The sequence below is a fragment of the Psammomys obesus genome, unplaced genomic scaffold (assembly GCF_907164565.1).
Source record: "Psammomys obesus unplaced genomic scaffold, mPsaObe1.curated_primary_1811, whole genome shotgun sequence".
NCBI classification, from domain to species: Eukaryota; Metazoa; Chordata; class Mammalia; order Rodentia; family Muridae; genus Psammomys; species Psammomys obesus.
Genome location: NW_026596064.1, coordinates 15,943,160 through 15,952,858, shown reverse-complemented (window position 1 = coordinate 15,952,858; position 9,699 = coordinate 15,943,160).

Here is a 9,699-nt window from a genome sequence, read left to right as displayed (position 1 = left end):
ATCCGAAGAACATGATCTAGCCACAGATCTGACAACCGAACAAAACCCTGAAATAACACCCCTTTAAGCTCATATTACCAATACTCACAATTCTAGATAATTTGAAGGCATGGGATTACTAGGTAATGCCATTAATCGTTTTTCAGCATTTGAGGATTTGGTAGAACAGAAGGATGAGTCTTTCTGACTAGCCATGGTAAATGCTGCAGATGATCTCCACTGCAATTACATCAACTCATTGTAGGCCAGACTATCCTCCGTTCTTTTAGAAATAGTAAATGTATGGCTCTATTTTAACTAGATGTTAACATACTAATACTAATCATGCATTACATGTGCATGTAATTTTAAGATCAATGGTATCTCCCCTCCCCCCTTATCCTTTGTTTCTTTCTAAAAATAGAGTGTCCAACTGCTTCAGTAGCTGGGTTCCTGTTCACACGGATTTTAACGCAGTAAGAGAATCCTGGAAGTAGGAATTGCTTTAGAAAAACAAACCAAACCAAATGGTAACAACTCAATATCCACAATTTTCCCAACTCACGACTAGAAGGAGGATCTTTTCGGACTCCCCCTGGATTCTGTTCATCCTGTTCACTGTGCTTTCACTGTTTACACTGCACCGCGACACAGGGAGCATTACATGTGAAGTCATCACGAGCTAGTGTTGGCAGGAAGGGGAACAGCCAGAAGAGAGCGAGGCGGGGGGTCTGGGGAGGACAGGGCGGAGAGCCACAGCTGCTCCCTCAGCAGGAGAAGAGAGACCTGTTATGCTCAGGAGGTCCAGTTCCAGCCTCGCAGAGGCCCTGTTTCCGCTGAGTTCTCTGCTGTCGGTGGTTCTCAGTCCAAAAGGAACTGGCACAATGTTTACTACCTGGGGATGGGAGGGGGGGAGGATCAGAAATAGAGACCCAAACCCCCATGGTGCCTTTGAACAAGTAAGCTTCGAAAGCCACAGAAGGTGGACAGATTGTCCCTAGCAAAGAGAGGCGGGTATGGACCCAGGGGAACGCTGTTTATAGGTGACCAGGAAGAAGGGGGAGGGAGATTTCCGGCGGACAAGCATCTTCCTGCCCTGGGAGGAGCTTATTAAATGCGCTGCCCTGGGTTGCTATCCCATTTAGAGGCCTGCTCAGGAAAAGTAGGTACGGGGAAGCAGGCGCTCCTGTGTTGGAAAGTGCCACCTGGCAAGTTCCTTCCCTTGGCATGGAAAGCGCGTCGTTTTTCACACAAAACGCGGTGGCACCAGAACACACAGCTCTTTGGAAATCCCCCAAGCGCACTTTTTGGGGCGTTTGCCAGGTTGATGGCAGTCACTTGAAATCACAGCACGTTAGAGTCAAAAAGCTGGGCAAGGTCTTGCTGTCAAAAGTTCCGGAGGGTAATCAAAATCACCGGCAGCTCCCTGAAATGCTTGGGGATCTCTAGGACTTCACTGGCCAGCAAATCCAAAAGCGACATTATGGGCACTGGGATTTTTATTTGTTAGCCTCGGGTGTCTAGAAGGGCTTTGTGGCTCCGTTAGAGGGTAATTCTGTTTAAAAGGTTTTTAATATGTGTGCTTACATGTACTGTAGGAAGTGTCTACAGTAGGAGTTTTTCATATCCCTCCCCCGTATTTCCTCTATTTAACCTTTCCTGTTGCCTTATTTCTCTTTACTCCCTCACACCACTGTATTCTGTCTTCCCTCCCTTGGAAACTTCTCCACATGGCCCCTTGCTCACTTACTGATCTTTATGGGTATTATAAATGGAACAAACATCTGAAGTCAAAGACAATACCCTAATGTTGAAGACACCACATGCTTACGTCATCAAATGTAGATAAATCAAACTTGGGACTTAACCTGAAAGCTTCATCCTTACTGGCTACCTTCAATAGTTCTGGAAAGTTCTATGCACACTACCAGAAGAGAAAATTATATCAATCTCACCCAGCTGTGAACCTTTTGAGCTTCAGTAATGATCAGCCTGGCAAGACATGTCAATTGGTAGAATGGTGGCATAAATGTCACGGGAGTAGCCAATTGCTTTCTGACTGGAATTAAGGCCTACTCCACAGATCCATAGCTGACGCTGTTATCAGGGCTAAGAACTAGTACCTAGAAAGGGCATGGGCCCTAGAGGAGAGCCTGCTACTATTACTCGGATAAATGGGCACAGTATTAAACAGAGTTCTGGTGATTTATTAATATACCCATAGTGTAATTTAATCAGCACATCTCTCAGTCTTCATCAGAAAAGCTTCTTGCAGTAGGCAGTGAGTAACACGGAGACAGATAACAAGTTAAAAATGCAGAGAATCAAAGACAAATTATTTAGTCTAAAATGACACTTCTTTGTCTTTCTTCCTGAGGTTCAGGGATCATTGCAGAAAAAGAAGTAGTAAGATTTTAAGACCCAGATACCTCGGATGACTTCAAGAAAACAGTGTTTTCTGGACACAGCAGGGCCGTTTGCATGCATGAACTCATAGCAGTTGTGACCGCGCAGACAAGATCGACACAAGCTCAGGCCAGACAAAATCCCAGCATGGAGGAGGAGTGAGGTGGGCAGGAAGTCCCACCCCTAACTAAGGAGCTATTGACAGCTGAAAGCTGCTGGGTAAGGGGAGTCTTCTTTGAACCTGTGTCCTGTGCTAGGTCAACTATTCTCCAATAGAAAGCCACACAACCAAGAGTACAGAGACAGCACAAATGTAGTTGATGGGTTAAAAATAAATAAATCAATAAAGACTACCCAGTTGGGTGGGCAGGGAAGGAGGGGTGGATCTGAGAGGAGTTGGGAGAGGGCATGACTATGATCAAAACCCATTGTACAAAATTCTCATCCTTACTTAAAAACAAAACAAACCAAAACCAAAATAGGCTTAGAGGTCATCCGGGCAGCTGTGTATGCCAACAGACTCTGAGTGATTCATGATTTTCGCCAAGTTTGGCATCTGCCTGTGAATTTACATGATGTCACCCCAGTGCTGACAAATGAGCAGCTTGGCTGCAGCCAACACTTGTGTGGGCTGCCTCATCCACAGGCGCTGGCTGGTTAACTGGATAGGAAGTCACTGCTCCATGAGTCAGTGGCCTGCAGCACCAGCCCCTTCACCTGCTTTTCCTTCGTTGCCGCCAGGATTTCTGAGTCACTGCACCCCTCCTTGTGGACTCTGTTGCTGACTGGAGGGCAAGTGGATTACCTCACTCTTCTCTCCCCTGCCTAGTCCTACAGTCTCCTCCAATCAGGGAAAACAGGGAGCAGAAACACCAAGTCTTGTGTCTCGGAAGGAGGGGTGTGTGTCTATCTTCTTTTAACCTGAAAGCCTTCTCTCTCTCTCTCTCTCTCTCTCTCTCTCTCTCTCTCTCTGGGCTCAGAAATTCTCTGCTCCCATCTTCCTCTTTCTAAACAGCTCACAGAGAGCAGGTTGTACATAAAGAAGAAACAAAAAGACCACAGAAACTGGGCTCTAAAGAAGCTTAAGTTGCTCCTCCCACAGGGGGTGGGGAGGTCAAAGAGCTAGAGTTCATGTCAGAGACAGTTCCTGTTCCCCTTACTAGAGAACCCACTTGGATACTGAGCTGCCATGGGCTACGTCCGAGCAGGGGTCCTAGCTAGGCCACAGAGGAGGACAATGCAGCCAGACCTGGTGAGAACTGATAAAATAGGGTCAGATGGAAGAGGAGGAGGACCTCCCCTATCAGTGGACTTGGAGAGGGGCAAGGAGGAGTTAAGGGAGGGAGGATGAGACTGGGAGGGAATGAGAGAGGGGGCTATAGCTGGAATACAAAGTAAATAAACTGTAATTAATATAAAAACTATAAATTTAATTTAAAAAAGAAGCTTAAGTTGGGTGAAGGCTACATCCTTAAGCAAAAGGGACTTCTTAGTCGCAGAAACAATGATCTAAAAGTGAGGCAGGTTCCACACCTTTCCTTTAAACTCACTGGACTAAAACTTGTCTCCTAACTTGAGGCCATGAGTCAGAAAGGAAGGAACACCTCTCAGTGTTCATCAGGGAGATAGAGGATCATTGAGAGAAATCAGAGAAGGTCCAAAACTAAGATAAACCAGAATAGGAAGAGATATATTTCTCACTGAGAGTCAATAGAACTATTAGGTAATCGTGAGCCTAATCTAGGGAAGTCTTGGAATTACAGTTAAATTCTACATTAAGGGGGAAGGAGGAAACAGCGATCCAGTGGTTTTCAACACAGGCTTCACATTCGAATTATCTGGGAGCTTAGAAAAAAAAAAATCTCCCTAGGCCCCATTCTTTGAAATTCTTGTTTAATTGGTCTAGGGCTTTTGTGTCATTGAAATAAGTCTGGGAAAATCTAATCTAATAGTCAAGACTGCGCGCTACTTTGAAATGTAACAGGGGAACTTTCCAGAAAGTACGTTTATTTTTCACTTCTCTAGAGAGAGATAGCATAAACGTACCTTGGAATCACTTTAGGGCTGGTCTTCAGATAGGCATTACTTCAGAATTTGAAGGTGTTTTGTTGGTTGGTTGTTTTTTGTTTTTTTGTTTTGTTTTGTTTTTTCAGAGAGGCAGGTGTGTATAGAAGCCCCCCTGGAGTCTGAACTTCGCCAGTTGCTGTCTGGAGAAGAGGCTGCATAATTAGATGCTTTGTGCACTGACAGTTCAGAAGAAAAGGCTGTTCCACCCAAGTTTTGGATCCTCACAGAGAGAAGAGAGCTGGGGACTCAGGGTTCCCAGGATATCTGCCTGGGAGCGTTGCCTTTGTTTCTGCAGCTCCATGACTGAAGCTGTGATACCAGCCCTCCTCCGCAAAGCTGACCACCCCAAATGAAATTAATCTATCTCGCGTTCATAGAGTGCTGCATTCATCTTTCCATTTCCTGCACATGTCACCCTGTATTACAGTTATTTGTTTCCCTGTCTGTCTTTTTTTTTCCCTGCTAGACTGTGGATTTCTGAAAAATCTGACTTTGCTTTTCATCTTTATGTAATAAATGTCAAGAGTGCCTGACATGTGATAGGTGCTGAACAAATATTTATAGAACTGATGAGAAATTTTAGGTTGGGTTTCTAGGGAACCCCCAATGCTATTTTATTTACAATGTGATTGAAAATGTGTGTAGGTAATGGATGATAGAGAGGAATGGTGTGGCATCATCCTTCTCTTTATAGCAATATAAAATGTATTTAAATATAGACTAAATAAGAATGTTAAATGCCTAATGCAGAAATCCATTGAGTATTATGGTTCACATCTTGTAATCCCACTCAAAAGTCTGAGGCAGGAAGAGTGTGTGTATGTGTTTGTGTGTGTGTTCCTCCACCTCATTTATATATACATGTATACATTTATATATATACATACATTTTATATATATGTACATATATGTATGCATATATAAATGAGGTGGGCGAAACACACACTACCAGCAGTCCAGGGACTTGGAGAACAATGTAGATGCTGTGAAAGAGTGGCTGGATGTGAGTCTGAGAAGACTGGGAAAACAAAATTAAAGTGTCACTATTGAAAAGTTTTGAACGTAAAGGTGTTGTGGGTCACAGAAGTCACTTAAATGAGAAATGTCATAATCAGATTTTCCATATGGAAAAGGAACAGTTCAGTGGCTTTCCAGTGGATTAATCGTAGCTCGTTAAAAGCTTGTTGTTAGCTTGGGGAAATTAGAAGATTGGCAGAGATGTGAAAAATGTGTTTTCTATCTCCAGTTCCAAATAGACGTCAGTGGCTAAAAGTTAAATTGTAACTCCACCAAAATCTATGTGTTGAAGTCCTAAGCCCTTATACGTCTGAGAATGTAACCACTTTTGAAGAAAGAAATAAATACATTGAAATGAAGAAAGTTAGGGTGTGCCCTGACACAGAATGACTAATTCCTTCTAAAAAGAGAAGACAGACATACAGAAGGAAGACTCTAGCCAGCGGTTCTCAACCTTTCTAATGCCGTGACTCTTTAATATAGTTCCTCATTTTGTGGTGACCTCCCCAACCATAAAATTATTTTCTTGTTACTTCACAATGGTAATTTTACTACTATTATGAATCGTAGTATAAATATCTGTGTTTTCCGGTAGTCTTAGGTGACCCCTGTGAAAGGGTTGTTTGACCCCCCACAAAGGGGTCACAACCCAGAGGTTGAGAATCTCTGCTCTAGCTAGAAGATAACAGAGGGAACTTGACAAGCAAGAGGAAAGGACACTAGAAACTAACCCTTCTGTTTCTTTTATCTTAGAATTCCAGCTTCTAGATGTGAAAAGAAAGTGATTTCTGTTGTTTAACTTATATTGCTTTTAAGAAACTTTGCTGTGACAGCTCCAGCACACTAACAAACCAGTGAACCCTTAGGACATAATCGACCATTAAGGTGTATGCTCTTCTCATATACCTAAATCTCTGGGTCTTGGCACATTTTAGTGGTCAAATAATGGATTTTTAATGCATAGTATCTGAGTAAACTTTCAAATAAAAATACAAAAATAAAGGGCTGGAGAGATAGCTGCTCTTGCAGAGGATCTGGGCTTGGTTCCCAGCACTCTTACACAGCTCACCGCCATCCATAACTCCAGTTCCAAGAGATCTGATGCCCTCTTCTGGCCTCTTCGAGCAACAGGCACACATGGCACACAGATGTATATGCAGGCAAAATATCCATACACAGAAAATAATAAAAATAATTTAAAAAAGAAAAACATAGCATTTTGACAAACAAGAGGCTTTTAAAAACCCTTGTATAAGCTGGAAAGATGTCCCTCAAACAGCTTTGCCTAACACAAAGAATCAAATGAATGCAAAGGTTGAGATTAAGTTTTAAAACTAATCTCACAAATAACCACTGAGAAGCCTTTGAATACACGTAATTTTGTATCTCTCTTACTCTCTCTTTTCCTTCAGAGCAGAGGACAAAGTCCGTACCACACAAAGGGGGCTGAGCAGACAAAGGAAAACAAAATCAGGAACATAACTTCTCCATGATTCATGTGAAGTTTGCTTTGAATTTTCTTAAAATAACATTTTCATTTAAATATGATTGAGTGCATATGTATGAATAGATCCATATGCCAAATATACTGATTAAAAAAATGTTTAAAGGCTTACTTAGAAAAAGAAAGAAGGGCGAGGACACGGAACCGAGGCACCATGCTCCATGGTACGCACAGGAACCAAACAGTTTAAATCTACCCCCACAATAATAAAATATGCACATGAGGAATGAACATTGTCTAATTTAAAAAGAGAGACTTTAAGTAAATGTCTTTGTTTTCCATTTTCTTCAGCTATTTTAAGTATTCTCAATAACCAACCAAAAAGTCATTCTAAATCCATGGATTTCTAGATCAGGAAAACATTAGTAGCTTTCTGAATTGCAATCAAATTCCTATGTGCAAGCATTTCAACTGTTCTTGATTCTCTGAAAATTCTTGGGGACGAGGTTTGCAAGCGTGACTTATTTTCCTTTTCACTCGTGCTCAGTTTTGCCTTGAGCATGGCTTTCTGTGGGTACTTCCATGAATTCAGGCTCATGGTCCGGCTTCTTCTTCTAAAAGGAATGTTCAGTGTTTGGGCTCTCTCTGCATTTTCTGGAACTACATTTCTAGGTAGAATTCTGGGTTCACTGCAAGTCATGAAAAGGGGTTCTCTGAGGTGAGGAGGCACACCCATAATCCAGATTGCAAGTCTGAGGACTGCCTCATGGGACCCTGTTGCAAAATTAAAATACTTGAAAATGAAGTTATAAGTTGAGTCAGCCTAAGCTTAGAGAGGAGAAGCCATCCTGAGTGCTTTATGTCATGGACCAGGTCTGGCCACCCACAGGCACAAAATCCAAGCATCTCTGACAGAGAGAACAATTGGAAATCAAAAGTTAAATAAATGACCAGTAAAAGGCAAAACAAACAAACAAACTGAACCAAACAACAACAACAAAACCCATCGAATCCCAGTGACTTGGATGAAGCAAAGCAGTCAGGTGAGGTACTGGGCCTACACAGTCGAGACAAGATGGCCTGGTGTTTAAGTTTAGCTACTAAAGACAACTTCCCGATGCCCAAACTCCAACCCGCTGATTTTCCATTGAATTTTTTGACCTTTCTAACTCCTAATTTTCCATTCTGAGGAAACATATGGGGAAAATGTTACCTCTCATACTTTTGCTTTGAATTAAACACGAAAATATATGCAAAGTGATTTGAATTCTGTCTTATGTGTGGCAGAGGCTTTCTTAATTCAAGCCTTGCCAATCTAAGAGAGAGGTCTTCAGTGAAGATGGGCATAGGGCCAGGGCGGGAGCGTGCAGGGAGCCACTGGGGTTGGTACAGCCTGACTGTATCTCAGTCTGCTTTGCTCTCTACCTGCATCTGGCACAGAAGAAACCCGTGCTCCTCTGGCTGTGCAGCGGCACATGATAAAATAGGAAATCTGGAGAGCCTCGGAAGGAAAGAACAGCTGTGCCTTTCTCTTCTGTTCGGCTTATTTGTGCTCCTTGCAAAGGCCACTCTTATCAGAGATGAAAAGCAGCATCTTCTCGAATATCCCCACACCTCCAACCCTTCCCCAGCCCTTCCTTCCAGTGAACCAGGCGATCTCAGTTGCAGCTCCTGTGACAGAGTATCTGGCAGTCTGGATCCTGTGAGCTGGCACCACTCCACCCCTGCCCATCCAAGTCTCGTTTTGGCTTCCGTCCCCTGACTTTTCTGCATAGCAGCAGAGGGTGTGAGCACCGCTCTGCCCAGTGACTGACAGACCCGCAGAGCCTCTGAGAAGGAAGCCAAGCTGTGCTTCAGAGCATATTTGGAGGGCACTGCTTCTGTTGCCAACGACTGCATTAGATTTTGAATTTTGTTAGCAGTGGGCTCTCTGTGATCACTTTTCTGATTAATAATAACTTTGGTTATCTTTTAGCCTTTTTTTAAAAAACCCACTCTTTAAAAAAAATCTACCTCTCTTCTCATCTATCTCCTTATCTATTCTTGTCAGTAACTACATATTTTAATATGTTAGAGTATAAAATCCTTTCTAAAATTCAATGTTTACATGAACATTAATCATGAACCCTTGGGGGAGGATTTCACTTAATAACTGATGAGGCTCGTCAAATTTAGTTTATAAATTCAAAGCCTGAGGGTGTGGAAACAAATATCTTCAACAAACCTACATATCCTATACAAATATTGCAGCCATGATGTCTCCAGACTCTGGGGCCCTCAGTGCGAGGGGCACATACATAGGGACTGATCTGTATTATAAGTCCAGGTTAGGAGCATCTAGAGCATTGTGAACACGGTGGCCCATGAATCTTCTATTGTAAGACTTGTTTAGTAGAGGATCTTGCTGCTAACTAAAATCTGGAAAAGCACAACACTGGATGAATCAGGAGCATTGGGTCAAACTAGAGAACAAATATCACTCTCTTTGTGAATGTAAAATAATCAAGGGAAACTGTTGCAATAGCTTATTCAAAACAAGAGCAGGAGATGGATCAGTGGTTAAGAGCATATAAACACATTATGTTTTTATGAGCCCACGATTGACTGTGACTGAGGAATTCATAACATAAGGATTATACTGGAATCTGACAAAGGTGCCCCAGAAATTCTGTGGCCAGAATGAACAAGTATGGAGAGGAATGGTGGCTGGCTCTGAAAGTCCCCATCTTGATTCAGCAGGAGAAGCTCTGCTCCATTAGTCTTGTGGTTTTGGGTTTGTGCTGCAG